Source organism: Anolis sagrei, chromosome 5 (genome assembly GCF_037176765.1).
Source record: "Anolis sagrei isolate rAnoSag1 chromosome 5, rAnoSag1.mat, whole genome shotgun sequence".
NCBI classification, from domain to species: domain Eukaryota; kingdom Metazoa; phylum Chordata; class Lepidosauria; order Squamata; family Dactyloidae; genus Anolis; species Anolis sagrei.
In genome coordinates, this window is record NC_090025.1 from 199,076,435 (window position 1) to 199,100,159 (window position 23,725).

General features: G+C 47.6%; 1 protein-coding gene across 14 annotated transcripts in view; it reads left to right on the forward strand.

The window, feature by feature from the left end:
* The window catches only part of SHANK3 (SH3 and multiple ankyrin repeat domains 3), a 407,035-nt gene that overhangs the window by 150,346 nt on the left and 232,964 nt on the right, over nucleotides 1-23,725 (forward strand). The gene's annotated exons all lie outside the window — the stretch shown is intronic.

Consider the following 23,725-nt stretch of genomic DNA (forward strand, 5'->3'; position numbering starts at 1 on the left):
GCTTACAGCGTGCATCTGCACTGTGGAATTAATGCAGTTTGATGCCACCTGGACTGCATTGCTGTGGCTCAATGCTATGGAATCCTGGGAGTTGCAGTTTCACTAAGGGTGCAACCACACAGTAGAATTAATGCAGTTTAATATCACTTGCATCGTCATGGCTCAATGCTGTGGAATCCTGGGAGTTGCAGTTTCACTAAGGGTGCAACCACACATTACAATATCACTTGCATCGCCATGGCTCAATGCTGTGGAATCCTGGGAGTTGCAGTTTCACTAAGGGTGCAACCACACATTACAATATCACTTGCATCGCCATGGCTCAATGCTGTGGAATCCTGGGAGTTGCAGTTTCACTAAGGGTGCAACCACACATTACAATATCACTTGCATCGTCATGGCTCAATGCTGTGGAATCCTGGGAGTTGTAGTTTCACCAAGGGTGCAACCACACAATACAATATCACTTGCATCGCCATGGCTCAATGCTGTGGAATCCTGGGAGTTGCAGTTTCACTAAGGGTGCAACCACACATTACAATATCACTTGCATCGCCATGGCTCAATGCTGTGGAATCCTGGGAGTTGCAGTTTCACTAAGGGTGCAACCACACATTACAATATCACTTGCATCGCCATGGCTCAATGCTGTGGAATCCTGGGAGTTGCAGTTTCACTAAGGGTGCAACCACACATTACAATATCACTTGCATCGTCATGGCTCAATGCTGTGGAATCCTGGGAGTTGTAGTTTCACCAAGGGTGCAACCACACAATACAATATCACTTGCATCATCATGGCTCAATGCTGTGGAATCCTGGGAGTTGCAGTTTCACTAAGGGTGCAACCACACATTACAATATCACTTGCATCGCCATGGCTCAATGCTGTGGAATCCTGGGAGTTGCAGTTTCACTAAGGGTGCAACCACACATTACAATATCACTTGCATCATCATGGCTCAATGCTGTGGAATCCTGGGAGTTGTAGTTTCACAAAGGATATAACCACACATTAGAATGAATGCATTTTAATATCACTTGCATCGTCATGGCTCAATGTTGTGGAATCCTGGGAGCTGCAGTTTCGCTAAGGGTGCAACCACACAGTAGAAAGAATGCAGTTTGACATCAATTGCATCACCATGGCTCAATGCTGTGGAATCCTGGGAGTTGCAGTTTCACTAAGGGTGGAACCACACAGTAGAATTAATGCAGTTGGATATCACTTGCATCACCATGGCTCAATGTTGTGGAATCCTGGGAGCTGCAGTTTCCCTAAGGGTGCAACCACACATTGGAATTAATGCAGTTTAATATCACTTGCATCGTCATGGCTCAATGTTGTGGAATCCTGGGAGTTGCAGTTTCACTAAGGGTGCAACCACACATTAGAATTAATGCAGTTTAATATCACTTGCATTGTCATGGCTCAATGCTGTGGAATCCTGGGAGTTGCAGTTTCACTAAGGCTGCAACCACACAGTAGAATGAATGCAGTTTAATATCACTTGCATCGTCATGGCTCAATGTTGTGGAATCCTGGGAGTTGCAGTTTCACTAAGGCTGCAACCACACAGTAGAATTAATGCAGTTTAATATCACTTGCATCGCCATGACTCAATGCTGTGGAATCCTGGGAGTTGTAGTTTCACTAAGGGTACAACCACACATTACAATATATCACTTGCATCGCCATGACTCAATGCTGTGAAATCCTGGGAGTTGCAGTTTCCCTAAGGGTGCAACCATACATTAGAAGTAATGCAGTTTGACATCACTTGCATCGCCATGGCTCAATGAGGTGGAATCCTGGGAGTTGTAGTTTCACAAAGGATATAACTGCACATTACAATATCACTTGCATCATCATGGCTCAATGCTGTGGAATCCTGGGAGTTGTAGTTTCACTAAGGGTGCAACCACACACTAGAATTAATGCAGTTTAATATCACTTGCATCGCCATGGCTCAATGTTGTGGAATCCTGGAAGTTGCAGTTTCACTAAGGGTGCAACCACACATTAGACTTAATGCAGTTTAATATCACTTGCATCGCCATGGCGCAATGCTGTGGAATCCTGTGAGTTGTAGTTTCACTAAGGGTGCAGCTAGCTACACAGCAGAATAAATGCAGTTTGGTGGCACTTGAATCGCCATTGCTGAATACTATGGAATCCTGAGCTTGCAAGGTCTTGAGCCTTCTCTGTGGAAAAGGATTGACACCTCACCAAACTACAACTCCCAGGATAGCATTGCATAGCAACTAACCAGAATATTGCAAGGTGAATGTGTACTGTGCATTGAATGCAGCTTAATGCCACTTTCACTGACATGGCTCAATGGCAAGGAATCCTGGGAGCTGTAGTTTTACAATGCCCTTGACCACTTAAACTTCACTACCATGGCTCAATGGCAAGGAATCCTGGAAGCTGTAGTTTTACAATGCCCTTGACCACTTAAACTTCACTACCATGGCTCAATGGTAAGGAATTCTGGGAGCTGTAGTTTTACAATGCCCTTGACCACTTAAACTTCACTACCATGGCTCAATGGCAAGGAATCCTGGGAGCTGTAGTTTTGCAAGACCCTTGACCACTTGAACCGCCATGCCTCAATGCTGTGGAAACCTGGGAGTTGCAGTTTAACAAGGTCTGTAGCCTTCTTTTCCCAAGAGGGCTGGTGCCTAATTGCTTCCGATTCTTCATGACCTCACGGACCAGTCCTTGCCAGAGCTTCCTGTTGCTTTAGAAAACCACAACTCCCAGAATTGTGTAGCACTGAACTATGGAAGTTCAAGTGGGTTCAAACTGCATTCATTCCACAGCGTAGAATGAATGCAGGAAGAGGAAGAGTGCATCTGCACTGTAGAATTGATGCAAAGTGCACTTTAATTGCATGCTACGGAATCCTGGGAGTTGTAGTTTGCTGAGGCACCAGCAATCTTGGACAGAGAAGGGTAAAGGCCTTGTGAAACTATAACTCCCAGGCTTCCCTAGCATTGAGACACTGACAGTTCAGCAATGGAACTCTCTGCCCCAGAGGGAGTGTGGTGGAGGCTCCTTCTTTGGAGGCTTTTAAACAGAGGCTGGATGGCCATCTGTCAGGGGTGGTTTGAATGCAATGTTCCTGCTTCTTGGCAGAATGGGGTTGGACTAGATGATGGGCCATGAGGTCTCTTCCAACTCTTAAGAGGAACTTCCTGACTGTGAGAGCCGTTCAGCAGTGGAACTCTCTGCCCCGGAGTGTGGTGGAGGCTCCTTCTTTGGAAGCTTTTAAACAGAGGCTGGATGGCCATCTGTCAGGGGTGATTTGAATGCAATATTCCTGCTTCTTGGCAGAATGGGGTTGGACTGGATGGTCCAGGAGGTCTCTTCCAACTCTTAAGATGAACTTCCTGGCTGTGAGAGCCATTCAGCAGTGGAACTCTCTGCCCTGGAGTGTGGTGGAGGCTCCTTCTTTGGAAGCTTTGAAACAGAGGGTGGATGGCCATCTGTCAGGGGTGCTTTGAATGCAATGTTCCTGCTTCTTGGCAGAATGGGGTTGGATTGGATGGCCCAGGAGGTCTCTTCCAACTCTAGGATTCTAGGATTCTATGATAAGTGGCGTCCAACTGCATTTATTCTGCAGTGTAGATGCACCTTTGTTCCAAACTGGGAATCATAGAATCCTAGAATCCTAGAATCCAAGAGTTGGAAGAGACCTCCTGGGCCATCATCCAGTCCAACCCCATTCTGCCAAGAAGCAGGAATATCGCATTCAAATCACCCCTGACAGATGGCCATCCAGCCTCTGCTTAAAAGCTTCCAAAGAAGGAGCCTCCACCACACTCCGGGGCAGAGAGTTCCACTGCTGAACGGCTCTCACAGGCAGGAAGTTCTTCCTAAGATCCTGAATGCTCCGAAAACCTGTTTTCCATCCTCGTTGCAAATCTTCCCTCCCAAGCGCCCGGATCATGAATATGCAGAGTGACTGGAGGCAGAATAATTACAGGCCCATTACTCTGGGTTTCGGATCCATCGCTGCAATGCAGGAGACCAGCCAACGTTTCCCTTGAAAGGAGCAGCGATGCAGAGATACGCAATCACTCAGTGGCGATGCCACTCCTGTCACCTTCCTGAAGGTCTACCTGGAGCCCTCTCAGGAACCAAAGATGTCTTAAGAGAGCCTTCCTTTGGCTTGGCAAGGCCAACCGGTTGTCATAACGACACTCCATCCCTTGCAGGTGGGAGCCAGGAGGAGCATCCGCTGCAATGCACGCTCCACCTGAGTCGAGAGAGCGATGCAGCAGCTAAAAGGGCCAAGGTGATTCCAGGCTGCATCCATAAAATAGTGTCTCTATCAAGGGAAGTCAGAGAGGTATGGATGGGTGGCTCCTGGCCTGGAAACAGTCCCTAGGAAAGGCATCTAGGAGTCTTAGGAGGGCGACTAAAATGAGCAAGGGTCTGGAGAATAAACCCTATGAGGAGCGGCTTAAAGAGCTGGGCATGTTTAGCCTGAAGAAGAGAAGGCAGAGAGGAGACATGATGAGAGCCATGTATAAATATGTGAGAGGAAGCCACAGGGAGGGGAGTCTTAGGAGGGTGACTAAAATGATCAAGGGTCTGGAGAACAAGCCCTATGAGGAGCGGCTTAAGGAGCTGGGCATGTTTAGTCTGAAGAAGAGAAGGCTGAGAGGAGGCATGATGAGAGCCATGTATAAATACGTGAGAGGAAGTCATAGGGAGGGGAGTCTTAAGAGGGTGACTAAAATGAGCAAGGGTCTGGAGAACAAGCCCTATGAGGAGCGGCTTGAAGAGCTGGGCATGTTTAGCCTGAAGAAGAGAAGGATGAGAGGAGATATGATGAGAGCCATGTATAAATTAGTGAGAGGAAGTCATAGGGAGGGGAGTCTTAGGAGGGTGACTAAAATGATCCAGGGTCTGGAGAACAAGCCCTATGAGGAGCGGCTTAAAGAGCTGGGCATGTTTAGCCTGAAGAAGAGAAGGCTGAGAGGAGGCATGATAGCCATGTATAAATATGTGAGAGGAAGCCACAGGAAGGAGGGCGCAGGCCCCATTTTGTATCTTTGCATTTCATTTTTCCTCCGCTTTCATGGGGGACCGTGTCGAGAGCAGGGCCTCCCCAGACGATCTTAACATCCTAGATGGTTCATAAGGATTTCAGGAAGGCCTTCTTTGACAAGGTCCCCCACGACCTTCTGGCAACCAAACTAGTCCAATATGGGCGAGGCAAAACTATGGTGAGGTGGATCTAGAATTGGTTAAATGTACAAACCCAGAGGGTGATTCTCACCAAGGCTTCCTCCTCTTCATCCTGGAAAGAAGTGACGAGTGGAGTGCCGCAGGATTCCGTCCTGGGCCCGGTCCTGTTCAACATCTTTATTAATGACTTATATGAAGGGCTAGAAGGCAGGATCATCAAGTTTGCAGACGACACCAAATTGGGAGGGAGAGCCAAGACTCCAGAGGACAGGAGCAGGATTCAAAACCATCTTGACAGATTAGAGAGATGATGGGCCAAAACTAACACAAGGAAGTTCAACAGGAACAAATGCAAGAGACTCCACTTTGGCAGGAAAAACGAAATGTAAAGATACAGAATGGGGGACGATGAGGCCTGGCTCGAGAGCAGGACGTGTGAAAAAGATCTTGGAGTCCTCGTGGGGAGGATGGTAAACATGAGCCAGGAATGTGATGGGGTGGCAAAAAAAGCCAATGGGATTTTGGCCTGCATCAAGAGGAGCACAGTGTCTAGATCTAGGGAAGTAATGCTACCCCTCTATTCTGCTTTGGTTAGACCACTTTACCTGGAATATTGTGTCCAATTCTGGGCACCACAATTCAAGAGAGATATTGACAAGCTGGAATGTGTCCAGAGGAGAGCGACTCAAATGATCCAGGTCTGGAGAACAAGCCCTATAAGGAGCGGCTTAAGGAGCTAGGCATGTTTAGCCTGAAGAAGAGAAGGCTGAGAGGGGATATGATGAGGGCCATGTATAAATATGTGAGAGGAAGACACAGGGAAGAGGGAGTGAACTTGTCTTCTGCTTCCTTGGAGACTAGGACGCAATGGAAGAATGGCTTCAAACTACAAGAAAAGAGATTCCATCTGAACATGAGGAAGAACTTTCTGTCTGTGAGAGCCATTTAGCAGTGGAACTCTCTGCCCTGGAGTGTTGTGGAGGCTGCTTCTTTGGAGGATTTGAAACAGAGGCTGGATGGCCATCTGTCAGGGGTGATTTGAATGCAATATTCCTGCTTCTTGGAAGAATGGGGTTGGACTGGATGGCCCAGGAGGTCTCTTCCAACTCTAGGATTCTAGGATTCAAGCTGGACATGAGTCAACAACATGATGCGGCAGCTAAAAAGGCCAGTGTGATTCCCGGCTGCATCAGTGGGGGTCTAGGGAAACCCTAGTTCTCCACCCTCTCTGCTTTGGTCAAGCCTTGCTTGGAATAATATTGGGCCTTTGAACATGACCAATTGGATAGTGGTCTTAGTAGACCACAACGTGAGACAAGAGTGTGATGCAGCAGCTAAAAGGGCCAATGCGATTCTCGGCTTCATCCATAGGAGTCTAGTGTCAAGACAGAGAGAAGTGATAAGAAATATGGATGGCTGACCTGGAATAGTAATAAGAACAACTCTGTGTCCAAGTTCTGGGCAAAATAATTCAAGGACGAGATGATGGACAAGAGGGAAGGTGCCCAGAGAAGGGTGACCCAAATGACCAAAGGCTTGGAAGCCACGACTCCCTCTAAGTGATATCTGTATGTTTAGCTCGGAGAACATAAGGCTGAGAGCCAAGGATTTCCCATTGAGGAAGGAGCAAGCTTCTTTTCTGCTGCTCCGAAGACTAGAACACAATGAATTCTCATTGCAGGCAATGAATGAGATTCCACCTAAACGTTAGGAGGTCCATCCTGATGATCAGAGCTGGCTTGAAGTCTGGTGGATGAATCCCTCCTTTAAGCCGATGTTGGATGACCATCTCTTGCAAAGCCTTCGATTGTGTTTTCATACACCTCAGAAGTGGGTTGGCCTGGTTGGCCTTTGAGGGTCCCTTCCAGTGGAATGTAAAGTGCTTCAGAGACCAGTAGAGGTCCTTAAACAGAGTCTGGATGGCCATCTTTTGAGAGGGCTTGAGTGGTGTTTTCCTGCCTGGAGGAAAGGTTGGACTGGATAGCCTTTGGGGATCCCTTCTAGTGGAATGTAAAGTGCTTCAGAGACCAGTGGAGGTCCTTAAACAGAGTTTGGATGGCCATCCATTGGGAGGGTTTGGGTGGTGTCTTCCTGCCTGGAGCAAAGTTTGGACTGGATGGCCTTTGGTGGGCCCTTCTAGTGGAATGTAAAGTACTCCAGAGACCAGTGGAGGTCCTTACCAGAGTCTAGATGGCCTTTGGGGGTCCCTTCTAGTAAAAGTGCTTCAGGGACCAGTGGAGGTCCTTAAAGAGAGTCTAGATGGCCATCTTTTGGGAGGACTTCGGTAGTGTCTTCCTGCCTGGAAGAAAGGTTGGACTGGATGGCCTTTGGGGGTCTCTTCTAGTGGAATGTAAAGTGCTTCAGAGACCAGTGGAGGTCCTTAAACAGAGTTTGGATGGCCATCCATTGGGAGGGTTTGGGTGGTGTCTTCCTGCCTGGAGCAAAGTTTGGACTGGATGGCCTTTGGTGGGCCCTTCTAGTGGAATGTAAAGTACTCCAGAGACCAGTGGAGGTCCTTACCAGAGTCTAGATGGCCTTTGGGGGTCCCTTCTAGTAAAAGTGCTTCAGGGACCAGTGGAGGTCCTTAAAGAGAGTCTAGATGGCCCTCTTTTGGGAGGACTTTGGTAGTGTCTTCCTACCTGGAGGAAAGGTTGGACTACATGGCCTTTGATGGTCTCTTCTAGTGGAATGTAAAGTGCTTCAGAGACCAGTGGAGGTCTTTCAACAGAGTGTGGATGGCCATCTGTTGAGAGGCTTGGGTGGTGTCTTCCTGCTTGGGAGAAAGGTTGGACTGGATGGCCTTTGGGGGGTCCCTCCTAGTGGAGTGTAAAGTACTCCAGAGACCAGTGGAGGTCCTTACCAGAGTCTAGATGGCCTTTGGGGGTCCCTTCTAGTGAAAGTGCTTCAGAGACCAGTGGAGGTCCTTAAACAGAGTCTAGATGACCATCTTTTGGGAGGACTTCAGTAGTGTCTTCCTGTCTGGAGGAAAGGTTGGACTGGATGGCCTTTGGGGGTCTCTTCTAGTGGAATGTAAAGTGCTTCAGAGCCTAGTGGAGCCTGGGTGGCCATCTGTTGATAGGGCTTGGGTGGTGTCATACTGCCTGGAGGAAAGGTTGGACTGGATGGCCTTTGGGGGTCTCTTCTAGTGGAATGTAAAGTGCTTCAGAGTCCAGTGGAGGTCTTTAAACAGAGTCTAGATGGCCATCTTTTGGGAGGACTTCAGTAGTGTCTTCCTGCCTGGGAGAAAGATTGGACTGGATGGCCTTTGTGGGTCCCTTCTAGTGGAATGTAAAGTGCTTCAGAGACCAGTGGAGGTCCTTAAACAGAGTCTGGATGGTCATCTGTTGAGAGGGCTTGGGTGGTGTTTTCCTGCCTAGAGGAAAGGTTGGACTGGATGGCCTTTGGGGGTCCCTCTGACTCTTGGGTCCAAAAAATATATCTGTCTTCCTCAGGCCATCTCAACCAATCGGGGATCACATTAGCCTCCCATTTCTCTGCATCTGAGCCTTGGGATTTGGAGTCCTCCTGCTCTAGGATCGCTTTGGTCAGCCCTCAGGGCCAATGAGCCGAAGGTGTCCATCGTTGTCCTTCCATCGATCCCAGGAGCCTGGCGGGTGTTTGCTTTGCGCTTTGCAATTGATGAGTTTCCCTCCCTGGGTAAATAAAAGCATCCGGGGGACATTAAAAATGTAAAGCGATAAACAGCAGACGTTCGCATTAAAAAGTAAAAACCCCAAACAAGCCAGGCTCCGATGAAGCGTCCTAAACAGCCGGGTCCTTGCAATCATCAGAAGAGTAACCAGAAGGACGGTCTGAGGAAAAAGGTGGCAGTTTCATCCCTTTGCAAAGATGAATGACGACACTTGGAGGGCTCTAGGCTGTGGAATCTCGGGAGTTGTAGTTTTATAAGGAGTATAGTGCCTAGATCTAGGGAAGTCATGCTCCCCATGCTCTATTCTGCCTTGGTTAGACCACACCTAGAATATTGTGTCCAATTCTGGGCACCACAATTGAAGGGAGAGGTTGACTCTAAGCTGGAATGTGTCCAGAGGAAGACGGCGACTCAAAGGATCAATGGTCTGGAGAACAAGCCCTATGAGGAGCGGCTTAAGGAGCTGGGCATGTTCAGCCTGAAGAAGAGAAGGCAGAGAGGAGACATGGATAAATATGTGAGAGGAAGTCCTAGGGAGGAGGAAGCAAGCTTTGTTTCTGCTTCCCTGGAGACTAGGACACAATGGAGCAATGGCTTCAGACTACAAGAAAGGATATTCCATCTGAACATGAGGAAGAACTTCCTGACTGTGAGAACCGTTCAACAGTGGAACTCTCTGCCCTGGAGTGTGGTGGAGGCTCCTTCTTTGGAAGCTTTGAAACAGAGGCTGGATGGCCATCTGTCGGGGGTACTTTGAATGCAATTTCCCTCCTTCTTGGCAGAATGGGGCTGGATTGGATGATGGCCCACCAGGTCTCTTCCAACTCTATGATTCTATGACTGTGAGAGCTGTTCATCAGTGGAACTCCCTGCCCCAGAGTGTGGTGGAGGCACCTTCTTTGGAAGCTTTGAAACAGAGGCTGGATGGTCATCTCTTGGAGGTGCTTTGAATGTGATTGTCCTGCTTTTTGGCCAAATGGGGTTGGACTGGATGGCCCATGAGGTCTCTTCCAACTCTATGATTTTATGATTCTATGACTCTGAGAGCTGTTTAGCAGTGGAACTCTCTTCTTCGGAGTGTGGTGGAAGCTCCTTCTTTGGAAGCTTTGAAACAGAGGCTGGATGGTCATCTCTTGGAGGTGCTTTGAATGTGATTGTCCTGCTTTTTGGCCAAATGGGGTTGGACTGGATGGCCCATGAGGTCTCTTCCAACTCTATGATTTTATGATTCTATGACTCTGAGAGCTGTTTAGCAGTGGAACTCTCTGCTGCGGAGTGTGGTGGAAGCTCCTTCTTTGGAAGCTTTGAAACAGAGGCTGGATGGCCATCTCTCGGGGGTGCTTTGAATGTGATTGTCCTGTTTTTTGGCTGAATGGGGTTGGACTGGATGGCCCATGAGGTCTCTTCCAACTCTAGGATTCTAGGATTCTCTTCCAAATAGCACCGAAGCCTCTTCAAACTACAGTTCCCATCATCCCACAGCACAGAGCCATTTGTGTTCAGAGTGGTGCATTAATTCTACACTTTGGGCACACTCTTGAAGTCACACAACAGCAATGGAATGAATGGGAAGGGACCCTTGCTATAGTATCCTGGGAGTTGTAGTTGTAGATCAGATCTTTTAAAACTACAGGATTCCATTGCATGGAGGCATGGCCATCATCAAACTTTGTTAATTCTGCAGTGTAGATGCCTGAAAACTAAAACTTATGGGGATTGGTTTAAGGAGTGGAGTAGTTCTGTCTTGGAGGAAACTGCGAGTTGGCACAACAGCTGCCTTTCGACACCCAAAGGGATGCCATGCGGAAATGCCCCGGGCTTGTTTACTAGGACGAGAACCAAGGGATTCATACTGCAAAGAAAAGACCTTAACATTAGGAAGAACTTTTTTACTGTTCCGGGTTTAGATTTGAAGAAAGTGGATTTCAGTCACTCTTGGTATGAATGTCCTGTGAGAATGAGAGCTGCTTGGGGACAGAACAGCCTCTCTCCGAAGGCTGCAGGTTGGACTAGATGACCTTTAGGGTCCTCTCCAACTCTGGCTGAAGTTAGACCTCATAGCCTTTAGCTCCCCCCCCTCTATGGATTGGACTAGATGACCTTTCGTTTCCCATTCAACTCTGGCTGGTTGGACTTGATGACCTTTGGGGCCTCCATCCAACTCTGACAAAGGTTGCTTTAGATGACCTTTGGGGTCCCTTCCAACTCCAACCCAACTCTGGCTGAGGTTAGACTACATAGCCTTTAGGGTTGTCCCCCCCCCCCCATCTCCTAGCTATGAATTGGACTAGATGACCTTTAGTTTCCCATTCAACTCTGGCTGGTTGGACTATCTTGCCTCTGGAGTCATCTCCAATTGGCTGTGGGTTGGACTAGATGACGTTTAGGGTCCCTCCAATTCTGACTAAGGTTGAACTAGATGATCTTTGGGGCCTCCATCCAACTCTGATCAAGGTTGGTTTAGATGACCTCTGGGGTCCCCTCCAGCTATGGATTGGACTAGATGACCTTTAATTTCCCATTCAACTCTGGCTGGTTGGACTATCTTGCCTCTGGGGTCCTCTCAAATTGGCTGTGGGTTGGACTACATGACCTTTAGGGTCATGTAGTCTCTCTCCTTCCTTCTCTTCCTTCCTTCCTTCCTTCCTTCCTTCCTTTATTCTTTCTTTCTTTCTCTCCTCCATTTCTAGCTATGAATTGGACTAAATGACCTTTGGTTTCTCTTCCACTAAAGATCGGACTAGATGACCTTAGGGATTTCTCCAGCTATAGCTACAGTTTGGACTAGGTGACCTTTAGTTTCCCATCCAACTCTGGTCATATCGCCTTCAGGATGATATAGGCGGGATAGAAATAATGTAAATAAATAAATAAATAAATAAATGACCTTTAGGGTCTCAATCTAACTCTGATCGAGGATGGATTAAATGACCTTTGGGGTCCCCTCCAACTCTGGCTATGGGTTGAACTAGATGACTTTTGGGTCCTATCCAACTCTTTTTGTGGGGTGGACTACTTGACCTTTGGGGAGCCCTCTACCTGTGACTGAAGTTGGACTCTCTGATCTTTCATCCCACTATAGCTATGGCTTGTAGCAGATAACAGTTGGTTTGTTTCCCCTCCAATAGTAGATGACTGTTTGTTTCCCCTCCAACTCTGGCTAAAGGTTAGACTAGATGACCTTTGAGAGTCCACCCAACTATAGCTATGGATTGGACTAGATGACTTTAAGTTTCCCATCCAACTCTGGCAGAGGTTGGACTGTCTGAATTTTGGGGTCTCAACTCTAGCTATAGGTTGGATTAGATGACCTTTCGGGTTCTCTCCAATTGGTGTGGATTAGACTAGATGGCCTCTGGGGTTCCTCAAACTCTGACTGAGGTTAGGCTGTCTGAACTTTGGAGTTGCCTCCAACTCCAGCTATGGGTTGGATTAGGTGACCTTTGGAGTTCCTCTAACTATGCGTTGGACTAGATGACCTTTGGTTTCTCTTCCAACTCTGGCTAAAGATTGGTTTAGATGACACTTAGTTTTACCTCCAACTCTGGCTACAGGTTGAACTAGCCTTTAGGGTCCTCTTCACCTCTAGATCTGGATTGGACTAGATGGCCTTTGGCTTCCCTTCCAACTTTGGCTAAAGTTTAGGGTCTCCTCCAACTCTGGCTGAAGTTGGACTAAATGTCCTTTGTGGTCCCCTCCAACTCTAGCTATGGGTTGGACTAGATGACCTTTGGTTTTTCTTCCAACTCTGGTTAAAGATTGAACTAGATTAACTTTGGGATCCAACTATGACCAAGGTTGGACTAGATGATCTTTGGAGTCCCCTCCAATCTAGCTGTGGTTAGACTAAACAACCTCTAGGGTCCCTTCCAGTTCTGGCTACTGATTGGTCTAGATTACCTTTGGTTTCTCTTCCAACTCTGGCTAAGGATTGGACTAGAAGACCTTTGGAGTCCTCTTCAGCTATAGCAATGGATTGGACTAGATGGCTTTAGTTTCCATCCAACTCTGGCTGAGGTTGGACTAGATGATCTTTGGGGGACCCCTCTAATTCTGTAGCCCTATGATTCCATTGCTTGCCCTTCCATTGGACTAGATGATCTTCAGGAGCCTGCTGCGATTATCCTGCTTCTTGGCAGAATGGGGTTGGACTGGATGGCCCATGAGGTCCCTTCCAATTCCAAGATCCGATGATTCTCGGACCCTCCCTTTGCTGCTGGGTGTGTGCTCTTTGCAGAGCCGCTTGACGTCAGCTTCCTTGGAATGGGAGTCCGGTTCCAGCACATCTGGAGCGTCCATCGGCATGGAGTCCCACTCTTGGAGACACAGAACAGGATTCCTCAGGGCGGCCTTGTTTGCTTGGGCTCCTTCCCCCAGATTCCTCTCTCTTTTCTGGCCCAAATCCGGCCTTCCTTCTGACCCTCTTCCAACAGCATGCGGCTCCCGGGAGGTAAAAGGAGCCAGGGCTTAGGACTTGCAAACACACATCTGGTCGGATGGGGTTGTCTTATTTATTTACTAGCTGTACCCGCCACACATTGCTGTGGCCAGCCTTCCCTCCCTCTTCCTCTCCTTTCTTTTTCTCTCTCCTTCCTTCCCTTTTTTCTTTCCTTCTCTCCTTTCTTCCTTCTCTTCTTCCCTTCCTTCCTTCCTTCCTTCCTTCCTTCCTTCCTTCCTTTCTTTCTTTCTCTCCTTCCTTCCTTCCTTCCTTCCTTCCTTCCTTCCTTCCTTCCTTCCTTCCTTCCTCTCCTTTCTCTCCTTTCTTTCTTTCTTTCTTTCTTTCTTTCTTTCTTTCTTTCTCTCCTTCCTTCCTTCCTCTCTTGTTCCTTCCTTCCTTCCTCTCCTTCATCTCCTTCCTTCGTTCCTTCCTTCCTTCCTTCCTTTCTTCCTTCCTTTCTTCCCTTCCTTCCTTTCTCTCTCTCCTTCCTTCCTTCCTTCCTTCCTTCCTTCCTTCCTTCCTTCCTTCCTTCTTCTCTCCTTCCTTCCTTCCTTCCTTCCTTCCTTCCTCTCTTGTTCCTTCCTTCCTTCCTCTCCTTCATCTCCTTTCTTCCTTCCTTCCTTCCTTCCTTCCTTCCTTCCCTTCCTTCCTTCCTTCCTTCCTCTCCTTTCTTTCTTTCTTTCTTTCTTTCTTTCTCTCCTTCCTTCCTTCCTTCCTTCCTTCCTTCCTTCCTTCCTCTCTCGTTCCTTCCTTTCTTTCTCTCCTTTCTTTCTTCCTTCCTTCCTTCCTTCCTTCCTTCCTTCCTTCCTTCCTTCCTTTCTCCCCTTCCTTCCTTCCTTCCTTCCTTCCTTCCTTTCTTCCTTTCTCTCCTTCCTTCCTTCCTTCCTTCCTTCCTTCCTTCCTTTCCTTCCCTTCCCTCCTTCCTTCCTTCCTTTTCCTCCTTCCTTCCTTCCTTCCTTCCTTCCTTCCTTTCTCTCTCTCTCCCCTTCCTTCCTTCCTTCCTTCCTTCCTTCCTTCCTTCCTTCCTTCTTTCTTTCTCTCCTTCCTTCCTTCCTTCCTTCCTTCCTTCCTTCCTTCCTCTCTTGTTCCTTCCTTCCTTCCTCTCCTTCATCTCCTTTCTTCCTTCCTTCCTTCCTTCCTTCCTTCCCTTCCTTCCTTCCTTCCTTCCTCTCCTTTCTTTCTTTCTTTCTTTCTTTCTCTCCTTCCTTCCTTCCTTCCTTCCTTCCTTCCTTCCTTCCTTCCTTCCTTTCTCCCCTTCCTTCCTTCCTTCCTTCCTTCCTTCCTTCCTTCCTTCCTTCCTTCCTTTCTTCCTTTCTCTCCTTCCTTCCTTCCTTCCTTCCTTCCTTCCTTTCCTTCCCTTCCCTCCTTCCTTCCTTCCTTTTCCTCCTTCCTTCCTTCCTTCCTTCCTTCCTTCCTTCCTTTCTCTCTCTCTCCCCTTCCTTCCTTCCTTCCTTCCTTCCTTCCTTCCTTCCTTCCTTCCTTCCTTCCTTCTTTCTTTCTCTCCTTCCTTCCTTCCTTCCTTCCTTCCTTCCTTCCTTCCTTCCTTCTTTCTTTCTCTCCTTCCTTCCTTCCTTCCTTCCTTCCTTCCTTCCTTCCTTCCTTCCTTCCTTCCCTTTCCCCCCTTCCTCTTTCTCCCCTTTCTTCCTTCTCTACTTATTCTTGGACTACAACTCCAGCAGTCATCCTGATCCATATATCTACCTACCTACCTACCTACCTACCTACCTATAAATCCCAGCAACTACAACTCCGAAATGACAAAATCAATTTTTTTTAGTGAAGGACATACATTGGATTGTTAGCCGTATTGTGTCCAAATTTGGCGTCAATTCATCCAGTGTTTGTTGAGTTCTGTTAATCCTACAAACGAACCATAGGAGCAGCGTTAGACGTTTGAAATAGTAAATTAGTGTTTGAAGAACGAAAGATGAGTCAAGCCCTTGCAATGCTGATTCAATGGGTTGACATGGTCTCAAATGTCCGCTTGCATGGAAAGGCTGGTTTGTTTGTTTGTTTTGGCAGAACTCTTTTGAAACTTTTATTAAGTTTTCACAACAAATTGAAAACATAAAGTAAAAGGAGCAAAGAAGAAACAAACACAGAAAGGAATGAAAGGACACCTGACACCAAAATGCCTCCAACCAAAATAAATCCAAACTCTAAAAGCAAATATTACAAACCCCACTGATTTTTCTGCTCCTCAATCAAGGCCACTATCAAATGGTTGTATTGGCTTCTTGGTCTACTTAATCATATCTCTGCTCCTGCCAAATATCAACCAAGTAGCTTATATACCTGTGGCATAGACACTGAGAAGTGGGAAGCCCTGGCTCTTGAGTGCTCTAGCTGGAGGTCAGCTGTGACCAGCAGTGCTGCAGAACTGGAAGAGGCACGAATGGAGGGTGAAAGGGAGAAACATACCAAGAGGAAGGCATGCACCCCTTGGATCTGGAGTCTGATCCGTTTAGTTTTAAAGCCATCTATCGTATTTACTCAAACCTAATGCAGGCCTAAGCAACCTTGGTGTTTTGGACTTCAACTCCCATCATTCCTCACAGCCTCAGGCCTCTTCCTTTTCTCCCATGCCTGTTCTAATGCAACTGTCATGTAGCCCATTGGGGCATGTGGCCATTTTGGAAAAGGTTTGGCTTTTTGGCTACTGGTGGGCCTATGGTTTGGGGTTGGACTCTGGAGATGCGGGTTCAAATCTCCATTTGACCATCCTGTGTGTATCTGCGCAAGATACACCCTCCCCTCTCCGTATTTGGCATAGTCTGGCCTGATTCCCCGTTTAAGTACGGCCTGTTAAACCAATAAGAGTCAATCGTGTCTGAGTGTGTTACGTTCCAGGACCACAAGTGAAAATCCGTGAAGTAAGGACGCTATATTTATTTTAATATTTATACATTTTTTAGTAGTTATACACTATTTTAAGTCTGTATTAACACTCCCCACACACTTAGAACCCTCCTTGGATGTGTTGTTCACGTAATCCTTGGCTCTGGCTTTATCCGCAGAGTCAGCCTCTCCATACAGACAAACGTTTTACGCGGACTCGCTGTTTTGCGGTTCGCTTTTTGCGGACTTGCTATTTTGTGGTTCGCTTTTCACAGACTCGCTGTTTTGTGGTTCGCTTTTCGCAAACTCGCTGTTTTGTGGTTCGCTTTTCGCGGACTCACTGTTTTGTGGTTCGCATTTCTCAGACTCGCTGTTTTGTGGTTCGCTTTTCGCGGACTCGCTGTTTTGTGGTTCGCTTTTCTCAGACTCGCTGTTTTGTGGTTCGCTTTTCGCAAACTCGCTGTTTTGTGGTTCGCTTTTCGCGGACTCGCCGTTTTGTGGTTCGCTTTTCGCGGACTCACTGTTTTGTGGTTCTCTTCGCGGACTCGCTGTTTTGTGGTTCTCTTTTCGCGGACTCGCTGTTTTGTGGTTCTCTTTTCGCGGACTCGCTGTTTTGTGGTTTTCCTTTCACTGACTCGCTGTTTTGTGGTTCGCTTTTTGCGGACTCGCTGTTTTGTGGTTCGCTTTTCACAGACTGGTCTGTTTTGTGGTTTGCTTTTCGCAGACTCGCCGTTTTGTGGTTCGCTTTTCGCAGACTCGCTGTTTTGTGTTTTGCTTTTCGCAGACTAGCTGTTTTGTGGTTCGCTTTTCACTGACTCGCTGTTTTGTGGTTTGCTTTTCGCAGACTCGCCGTTTTGTGGTTCGCTTTTCGCGGACTCGCTGTTTTGTGGTTTGCTTTTCGCAGACTCGCCGTTTTGTGGTTTGCTTTTCACGGACTCGCTGTTTTGTGGTTCGCTTTTCGCGGACTCGCTGTTTTGTGGTTCGTTTTTCGCGGACTCGCTGTTTTGTGGTTCGCTTTTCTCAGACTCGCTGTTTTGTGGTTTGCTTTTCGCGGACTCGCTGTTTTGTGGTTTGCTTTTTGCGGACTCGCTGTTTTGTGGTTCGCTTTTTGCGGACTCGCTGTTTTGTGGTTCGCTTTTCACAGACTGGTCTGTTTTGTGGTTTGCTTTTCGCAGACTCGCCGTTTTGTGGTTCGCTTTTCGCAGACTCGCTGTTTTGTGTTTTGCTTTTCGCAGACTAGCTGTTTTGTGGTTCGCTTTTCACGGACTCGCTGTTTTGTGGTTTGCTTTTCGCAGACTCGCCGTTTTGTGGTTCGCTTTTCGCGGACTCGCTGTTTTGTGGTTTGCTTTTCGCAGACTCGCCGTTTTGTGGTTTGCTTTTCACGGACTCGCTGTTTTGTGGTTCGCTTTTCGCGGACTCGCTGTTTTGTGGTTCGTTTTTCGCGGACTCGCTGTTTTGTGGTTCGCTTTTCTCAGACTCGCTGTTTTGTGGTTTGCTTTTCGCGGACTCGCTGTTTTGTGGTTTGCTTTTTGCGGACTCGCTGTTTTGTGGTTCGCTTTTCGCGGACTCACTGTTTTGTGGTTCGCTTTTCGCAGACTCGCTGTTTTGTGGTTCGCTTTTCGCGGACCCGTTGTTTCGCGGTTTTTAATAAATATTAATGTAAAATATTTCTCATGGTATTTTCGCTGTTTTGCGGGTTTTTGTGGTACTTGACCATCGACACCGACTGCTTCTCCCACCAAATCAGGCAAATTCTGTGCCAGCAAGGGCTGGTTTCTTAGTAGATCTGTGGAACTGCTTTGGAACTGCTTCGTTTGTGAGAAACGAAGCTTTCTACAGGTGGGAGAAGCTCTCACATCCAGTAACTGAGCTTCTAAACTGTAAGACAGAACTAAAAACTTTCTTTTCCCTCTCAGATCCTGGGGAAAGGGGCGGATCTAAAGGCTGCAACAATGATTGACAGGTTGCTGGCCCTATAACTGCAATCTGGAAGAAGCTACCAAATTGCGAAGTGCATTAGCCAAAACAAACACATGCATAGAAAGGAAATGTAGGCTTCTGGTCCAGCTGTACCAGCACAGTTCAAAAGCGTCAAACTGCATTCGTTCTGCGGTGCAGATGCACCTGCGTCTCTCCAGCCGCGCGGCCCTCCTTTGCTCTGAGCCAAGTCTCTAATCTCTTTCTTAAATAACAAGACATGTTTATAGGCTTTGCAATTAAAGCCGTCGTCGTCGTATCTCCCTTGCAAATCCTCCGGGAGAAGATCAACACTCGAGGGATGCATACATTTGCATCCTGCTTTTGAAAAGAGAGGGATGTGGTGACGGCGGCGGGTGCAAGTTGCCATTGATGAGCTGCTTTCGGTGCCTTTGTAGTTGGGTGGTTGGAGCGTTGAATGCACACCACAGAATTAATGCAGTTTGACACTGCTTTAGCCCATGTGGCTCATTGCCAGTGGGATTGTGGGCTACATCAATAGGAGCATAGTGTCTAGATCCAGGAAGGTCATGCTACCCCTCTATCATGCACTGTACTTGTAAAACTGCAACTCCCTTATCATAGAATCATAGAATCCTAGAGTTGGAAGAGACCTCCTGGGCCATCCAGTCCAACCCCATTCTGCCAAGAAGCAGGAATATTGCATTCAAAGCACCCTTGACAGATGGCCACCCAGCCTCTGTTTAAAAGCTTCCAAAGAAGGAGTCTCCACCACACTCTGGAGCAGAGAGTTCCACTGCTGAACGGCTCTCACAGGCAGGAAGTTCTTCCTCATGTTCAGATGGAATCTCCTCTCTTGTAGTTTGAAGCCATTGTTCCCTTGCGTCCTAGTCTCCAGGGAAGCAGAAAACAAGCTCCTCTGGACACATTCCAGAATTGGACACAATATTCCAGGTGTGGCCTAACCAAAGTGGAAGAGAGCATGGGGAGCATGACTTCCCTGGATCTAGGCACTAGGCTCCTCTTGATGCAGGCCAACATCCCATTGGCCTTTTTTGCCACCACATCACATTCCTGGCTCATGTTTAAATTCCTGTCCACGAGGACTCCAAGATCTTTTCCACACATCCTGCTCTCGAGCCAGGCATCCCCCATTTTGTATCTTTGCATTTTGTTTTTCCTGCCAAAGTGGAGTATCTTGCATTTGTCCCTGTTGAACTTCATTTTGTTAGTTTTGGCCATTCATCTCCCTAATCTGTCAAGATCCCTTTGAATCCTGCTCCTGTCCTCTGGAGTCTTGGCTCTCCCTCCCCATTTGGTGTCATCTGCAAACTTGATGATCCTGCCTTGTCGCCCTTCATCTCAGTCATGAATGAAGATCCCGAGCAGGACCGGGCCCAGGATGGAACCCTGCAGGTGGCACTCCACTCGTCCCTTCTTTCCAGGATGAAGAGGAGGAAGCCTTGGGGAGAATCACCCTCTGGGTTCGTCCATTTAACCAATTCCAGATCCACCTCACCGTAGTTTTGCCTCGCCCACATTGGACTGGTTTCCTTGCCAGAAGGTCATGGGGGACCTTGTCAAAGAAGGCCTTCCTGAAATCCAGGTACGCTACATCCACGGCATCATTCCCCGCATCTACCCAGCTTGTAGCTCTATCGAAGAAAGAGATCCGATGAGTCTGGCATGACTTGTTTCTGATCAATCCATGTTGACTATTAGCGATGACTGCATTTGTTTCTAAGTGTTTGCAGACCGCTTCCTTAACAATCTTTTCCAGAATCTTGCCCGGTATCGACGTGAGGCTGACCGGACATGGGTCGTTGTTTGGGTCATCCTTTTTTCCCTTCTTGAAGATTGGGACCACATTGGCCCTCCTCCAATCTGCTGGAACTTCTCCCGTTCTCCAAGAACTCTCAAAGATGGTTGCCAATGGTTCCGAAATGACTTCCGCTAGTTCCTTCAATACTCTGGGGTGTAGTTGATCTGGTCCTGGGGACTTGAACTCATTAAGAGCGGCCAGGTATTCCTGGACGACTTCTTTCCCAATTTGGGGTTGGATGTCCTCCAATCCCTCATCCACTCCATCTTGCTGAGGTTGAAGACTCTCTTTTTGTGAGAAGACCGAGGCAAAGAAGGCATTAAGTAGTTCTGCCTTTTCCCTATCCCCTGTCAGCATTGCCCCATCTTCTCCGCGAAGAAGTCCTATCGCCTCCTTGTTTTTCCTTTTTCTACCGACATAAGAATAGAAGCCCTTTTTATTGTTTTTAATGTCCCTGGCAAGTCTGAGCTCGTTTTTTGCTTTAGCCTTGCGGACCTTTTCCCTACAGGTGTTGGCTATTTGTTTGAATTCTTCTTTGGTGATTTCTCCCTTTTTCCACTTCTTGTGCATGTCTCTTTTGTGTCTTAGCACAGTTAGAAGTTCTTTGGACATCCATTCTGGCTTCTTTGCACTTGTCCTATTTTTTCTCTTTGTTGGCACGGTTTGCAATTGCGCCTTGAGTATTTCACTCTTGAGAAATTCCCATCCATCCGTAGCTCCCTTGTCTTTTAGTATCTGTGTCCACGGAATGCTGCTCAGCGTTTCCTTCATTTTTTGGAAATCAGCTCTCCTAAAGTCCAAAATGCGGGTTTGACTTGTCTTAGTTTCGGCCTTCCTTGTACCTCAAATTGCAGGAGCACATGGTCACTTGCCCCTAAGGATCCTACCACTTCGACCGCGTCGATCAGGTCCTCCGCATTTGTTAGGATGAGATCAAGAGTAGCCAATCCCCTTGTAAAACTACGTCTCCCAGGAACCTGTAGCAGTGAGCCATGGCAATGTAAATAATGTGTTGTCAAAGGCTTTCATGGCCGGAATCACTGGGTTGCGGTGAATTTTCCGGCCTGTCTGGCCATATAGTTTATAGTTTGCAGAGGCACCAGCCCTCTTGGGCAGAGAAGGCACGAGACCTTGCAAACCTACACCTCCCAGGATTCCATAGCATTAATCCACCAGGTGTCAAACTGCATTAGAAGCACAAGGAGCGTCACTAACAACCTTCATGTTTATGTGTAGTTCCATATCTTTTCAATGCTTTCAATTGTATTGCTTTCCTTTACGTATATATAGAAAGTTTTGCACATCACTTTGAATTCTAGCACCGGGGAAATGGATGGGACATCAAGGCAACAGCCACAGGCTCTCACTGCTTGCCGTTTTTGTTGTTGTTGTTGCTGGAAAAAAAGAGCGACAAGAAGCCCAACATTTCAGAGACACAAATCCACACACAAAACCCTTGGAAAAAGCTCTTTTCGCCGCAGCAGATTCCTTGTTCTGCAAAATGGGGGTTAAGAGAGCAGGTGTCCAAGGCGCCGATCCGACAAGAAGCCATTTGTGGGCTAGATTAGTTCGGGCTTTGTTGCCGGTGTTGCATTGTGTGTCTCGGTGTTTGTCGCCTTGCTTTGTGTGGAATAAATACATCTCCGGCGGTGGATGTGCCAGTTCCTTCCCACTGTGCCACGATATTTGCTTTATGGGATCTCCTAGAATCCTAGAGTTTGAAGGGACCCCCAAGGGCCATCCAGTTCATCCCATTCTGCCAGGCAGGGAGACACAATTCAAGCCCTCCCAACAGATGGCCAAACAGTCCCTGCTGAAGAAGAAGAAGAAGAAGAAGAAGAAGAAGAAGAAGAGGAGGAGGAGGAGGAGGAGGAGGAGGAGGAGGAGCAACAACAATAACAACAGCAACAACAACAGCAGCAGAATCCTAGAGTTTGAAGGGACCCACAAGGGCAATCCAGTCCCTCCCATTCTGCCAGACAGGGAGACACAATTCAAGCCCTCCCAACAGATGGCCAAACAGTCCCTGCTGAAGAAGAAGAAGAAGAAGAAGAAGAAGAAGAAGAAGAAGAAGAAGAGGAGGAGGAGGAGGAGGAGCAACAACAATAACAACAGCAACAACAACAGCAGCAGAATCCTAGAGTTTGAAGGGACCCACAAGGGCAATCCAGTCCCTCCCATTCTGCCAGACAGGGAGACACAATTCAAGCCCTCCCAAAAGATGGCCAAACAGCCCCTGCTTAAGAAGAAGAGTAACAACAACAACACAAACAACAGAATCCGAGAGTTTGAAGGGACCCCCAGGGGCCAACCAGCCCATCCCCATTTTACCAGGCAGGTAGACTTAATTCACACCCTCCCAACAGATAGCCAAACAGTCTTGCTTAATAACAACAACAACAACAACAACAACAATAGAATCCTAGAGTTTGAAGGGACCTCCAAGGGCCAACCAGCCCATCCCCATTTTACCAGGCAGGAAGACACAATTCACGCCCTCCCAACAGATGGCCAAACAGCCTCTGCTTAACAACAACAACAGAATCCTAGAGTATGAAGAGACCTCCAAGGGCCATCCAGTCCATCCCCATTTTACCAGGCAGGGAGACAAAATTAAAGCCCTCCCAAAAGATGGCCATCCAGCCTCTGCTTAATACTGCTGCTACTACAAAGTCAGTGTCCAGAAGCGTATTGCAATATCAAAGCACTCTTGCCATCAATTGGGAAGTCCTTCCTAATGTGGATTATGTTTTTCTCTCCTTGCAAATGGGAAGCCCTTCCCGGCACAGGTGATGGCATTCCACCTGGGCAAAGACTCCTGCAAATGCCAGCCTTGTTTACTTGGGTCTTGGAGACAGAAGGCATTCATGCGCAGGGTCCCTGCATTAATGGAGCCTTCTGCTGTGTAGATGCTTGCAAAGAGGGAAAGAAACGCCCAAGACCAGCACCTTGGAAGAGTTGCTATTAGACCGACATGTAGGGATGGGAGGAATACGTTAAAATACTATAGGGGAAATCCCTATATGGTTTGCTTGAGCGTCTTTCAGGAGTGCATTGGTCACCTATTCCTGCCTTGTGTGGGGGAATTGGACTAGATGGCCTTAGAGGTGCCTTCCAACTCTAAGGCCGCATCCACGCTGTAGACTTAAAGCAGTTTGATACCCCCATTACCTCCTATGTTGCCTTCTTTGCTGGGACCTCCCCAAACTACGACTCCCAGGATTCCTTTGCATGGAGTCATAGCACTTCAGCTGGTGTCCAACCGCATTCGTTCAACAGTGTAGATGCATGCTTTGGCAAAGAAAACGTTAAGACCTTGTAAAACTACAATTCCCAGGGTCCCATAGCATCAAGCATTGCAGTTCAAGTGGTGCCAAAACTATTTATTCAGCTATCCAGATGCATTCTTTGCAAGATTCAAGGCCTTGCAAAGCTACAAATCCCAGGATGGGCCTTGCAAAGTTACAAATCCCAGGATGGGCGTTGCAAAGCTACAAATCCCAGGCTGGGCGTTGCAAAGCTACAAATCCCAGGTTGGGCCTTGCAAAGCTACAAATCCCAGGATACGCATTGCAAAGCTACAAATCCCAGGATGGGCATTGCAAAGCTACAAATCCCAGGATGGGGCAAAGCTACAAATCCCAGGATGAGTGTTGCAAAACTACAAATCCCAGGATGGGTGTTGCAAAGCTACAAATGCCAGGATGGGTGTTGCAAAACTACAAATCCCAGGATGGGCATTGCAAAGCTACAAATCCCAGGATGGGCCTTGCAAAGCTACAAATCCCAGGATGGGCCTTGCAAAGCTACAAATCCCAGAGTGGGCATTGCAAA